This window comes from Bombus impatiens, unplaced genomic scaffold, assembly GCF_000188095.3.
Source record: "Bombus impatiens unplaced genomic scaffold, BIMP_2.2 scf_2062, whole genome shotgun sequence".
NCBI lineage: Eukaryota > Metazoa > Arthropoda > Insecta > Hymenoptera > Apidae > Bombus > Bombus impatiens.
In genome coordinates this window covers 24787-29322 of record NT_178481.1, presented here as the reverse complement: position 1 = coordinate 29322, position 4536 = coordinate 24787, and positions in this window count along the sequence as shown.

Below are 4536 nucleotides of genomic sequence, written 5' to 3'. Positions count from 1 at the left end.
TAAAGTTACACAGCACCCAAAAAGCAGACTACCGAAGCATCCTGTTTTGCGACCAAGTTTTCATGACAGAAAAAATAAAAAAAAGCAAAATCATATAAAAGCTCCGCTCCCCGGCGGCTTAAACCAAAAATTGTATTAAACACGAAAAATGTAAAGCGCTGACACATAATACAGCATGGCTACGTCGTACCGTCGCGTATCGATACCTTTGCCTAACATGTCATTACAAAAATTCATCGTTTATTGCGAATATCGAAATGTATTTAAAATTGCATCTTGGGTTAAATAAAAAAAAAAAAAAGGACCATCGGGCATAGCCTTACTGACAAATCCACCGGTAGTCCCGGGACGAAACGCGAATTCTCTTTTCACCTAGCTGGGACACGATTACCGCCAAAATTGAGTAGTCATATCAGTTGTAAACGTATAATTTTACAATTTTATGTTCATACGTAAAACAATTTTATAATCTCAATGGAGTTCGTAAGATGTAATTTATTTCATTACTAAAATTATTACATTATTTATTGCACCTATTACCAACTTATTACATATTAATACAAAGTGGAATTTATTATTACAAATAATTCGTAATTCCAAAAAGTTTACTAATAATCCGTGATTGCGTAAAAATGTTCAGATGTGAATTGCCTGGTACTAAATATTCCATCGTCAGATTTTCATAGAGACGCAGTGCGGCACCGATCTAAAATAATGCCTTTGGCCAACGCAGCAATACCAAGATATGAACTATAATTGAAAATCGATGTTCATTCCTTTTTACTTTTTGTACACGAAATCAAACTTTCCCCGTCTGGGTTGCGTCCCGTGTGACAGTCCTTCCGACTGCATTCAAACAGATGAAAAACGCAATTACGAGCAATTAAGAGGGGAATGTTTCGCCTGTCTGATTAGTCGAGGGAATCTCCTTGCGCGAGAACGTTGAAACAATTAATCGTCGATTAAATCGCGGGCTTAAAAAATCAACAATATTGTAATTTGCGAGATTTAACTATGTACGGTAATCAGGAAACGAGAAAGCTAGAAATACGATAAAAATTAAGTTTTCTATATAAAAATGGAGAACAAATGGAAACGAAGAAAATAGTTTTTAAAGAGTTTGCGCGACTAGCTTTTGAAAAAGCAATTTTCTCGTTGACAGTGTAATCAAGACGTTCACGATGAAACTATCGATAGGAGTATCGACAATTGAGAAGTAAAAGTACTCTACTTTTTGCGATGAGATGCGTGCCTGCTAATTTCATGGGACACTGAAGATTCGTAACAGTGTGAAATAATTGAAAAATGCGCTGACAAATGGAAATCGATAGCCGGAAGATTGGATCTGAAGTATAAAGCGACCTTCGTGGTCTCATTTGTATAAATCGATAAAACTTTCGTGAATGAATTGTTCAATAATGATGACGTTTCATTTCAGAAATTCTCATTCTGTGGTTATCTACGAAAAGATAGTTGCTCATAGAGATAATTATTTGCAAACATGAATTATAATTATGAGATAGTTGCTCATAGAGATAATTATTTGCAAACGTGAATTATAATTATGAGATTCACAATTATATAAGATTTATAATTAGTTATAAAATAATTAGATTTTAAATGTAATGTAAATTAAATGAATAGTATATTTTGCGTGTAATTGTATGCTCCCAGAGCTAAGTATAAATACAAAGATAAAATTCCAAAGGTGCAAAATTCATAATTAATTTTTAGCCAATGATAGCGAGTTAACTAGTCATTCAGAAATCCTTTCTTTCTTTGAGAAAGTTCTTTAGTTATTGAATTTCGTTTCTAATTTCCATGTTGTACCTAGAATATTATTAAGCCATATTTGTATTTGTAGCAGGTGAAATAAGTTAAATCGTGTTTTCACATGTTCAAGAAAATTTCTAATTTCGGATATTTTTGCATTCAAAATTTTTTGAAAGCTTTTGTTAGTCTTTATTAACATGAAGTTATAATATAACATAATACTACATGTTCCAACTTTATGGTATTGCATTATCCTAAATGTTTCCGCAGTTTTGAACAGTTCAATTTGAAAGAACGTAACTTTTTTAAAACTGTACATTTTTATTTCAAATGAAATATAATATTATAGAATTCAATATTCATAATATATTTACAATTCAATAATTATAATGTATTTGCAATTCAATATTTGTAATATTTTGTACGTGTATTATTTGTATTTATGTAGGTATGTGCTGATAAAATCAAGTACAGCAAGAACCGAGGAAATTGTCATAAAGACTTAGTATATTTGACACATAGCTTCTGAAAGGTGGAACATTATTTTAAGAATGAAAGAATGATTAGATAAAAAAAACTTTAAAGAAAGTTGTAAAGTTGAAGTAAAAAATTTGTTAACGTTTTAATTAAAATCCTACATTTAATGCTACATTTAATGTTAAGATTGAAATTAAATTTTATTCATTTTTATCATTAATTCCTTTTTTATGTTAATATGCCATCATATCTTTTATCTTTACACACAGCATGGAATTTATTTGATCTGAATCATTAATTTTTGATCCTCAACATAATTTTGTTCGAAATGATATTGGTTTATAAGTTCACTCTTTCAATCGATTTTTAATCTCCTTTACTATACCTAACGCTAATCATATTCTACGAAAAACGTTCCCATAGATTTTTATCTCTTCGTATCGTCTCAGCTTAAATAGTTAAATTTTTTATTATTCTATAAAATTCTATACCATAAATGTCTTTGGATTCCAAAACTTGAAATATAGGTGTTAACTATTCAGCAGAATTATTGTATTCCTTTATATGTATAAGTATCGTTCGACTCGAAAAATTAGAATGTTAAAATTCAAATTCAATGCTTTTATGTGTATATACACGTGAAAAGATATGTTATAAATTTGATTGGCTCGCTAAGCTTTTAAATAAACATTTTAGTAAAAGATGAATAGATTCTAAGATCAGCCGACTAAAGTAAATGATTTTCTCAAATAAACCTGTGCAATTTCATCCACATTGCATCTATTTCAAAGATACTGGAACTCGTCATTTTAGAACACATTTTCCGACTGATAGTTTTGGTAAACAAATGAACTACTATAATCTGTGCATTTTATCAAAGTATTCAGGTTATATATATGTTAATTAGTTAAGTTAGTGCGGAGTATTAAATAGAGTATTAAATTGAACCTCTAACTAGAGTTTCTATCAGACGAATAATACTATTTTGAGTGAATATATTGCGTTGCTTCTACGCAAAGCACCCTCTTATGTCACGTCCACACTGTTCACGAACCATATTCACTGGCAGTGTGGACACTTGCGAAATGCGAGCTGGTTACAACGAACTCATCTACGAATAGCGAACACATTTCGCTTAAGAGACGGTACAAAGGGACTATTCGCAAGCCTAGGACATGTCTAGGTATATTGTACCTAACACGTGAAAGCTTTTCACCGTCACAGAACTTTGTTGCCTCCTAATAAAGCTTCACATACACGTACAACGGATGATCCGTTTCTAAAGAACATAATGTAACGCATAATCTTTCCTCAGCTGCAATTATTTTTATATTTGCTGCGCAATTATGTCGAGTAATTTTTCACGGTCATCATATGACGTTAAAATTTTTGTAAAGTTTTTAAATCTTACTTCGTTTTATAATAAATGGTTTATTAAACCTGTTCCGTTTGACATGATTCTTGTTTTTGAAAATCTTTTTCTGCCACTATTAACGCTTCCTTTTCCTTCCGACACTCGTTTTATTATCAAATATGCAACTATTCCAAGCAATAGATTTTCAGATACTGCGTTAATCTTCAAAATTTTCATGTGCACATAACGTGCGGGGTCTACAACGAATTGCTCACACATCCATCTTCTGATCTTCTGAAAAATTCCAGAACTGTTTGCGAGTCTCAGCGCGGATACGAACTTCTGCTGTTGCGAACAACTTTCGCCGCGACATTGTCACAATTATTGGAAATTAATATACCAACTTAAAACCAGCATTTTGCTTTCGAAAGCGTGTATCATAAAATTACTTACGAAAATCCTCACGTTTCTATTCGTTTGAACAGAATATCTTTAAAACTAACCACATATTGAACATCGATTTCAAAATCAAGTAATGGGACTTTATAATTTCCAAAGATGACAGTACCCATTTTAATCAGCAGTACAATTCCGCTTATTCTCCTGACTCAAGTTAAGTAAGTAGTGAAATGTTCTCTTATTTTAAACATGACTTCATCGGCTATTCAGGGTAGTTGGTAACTGGTGGTACAAGCGGAAAGGGAGTGATTCTACGCGAAAAAAGAAGTCGAAAATATAGAATAAAAATTTTTCATTTGAGGCTTCGTTTTCGAGAAAATCGACTTTGAATTTTCGCTCGGTACGCGTGCACTTTGTCGCGTCTCGTTATAACGAATCTCACTGTAGATCGTTGTCTCGATGGAAAAATTAAAAAAAAAATTTTTATTCTATATTTTCGATTTCTTTTTTCGCGCAGAATCACCCCCTTTCCT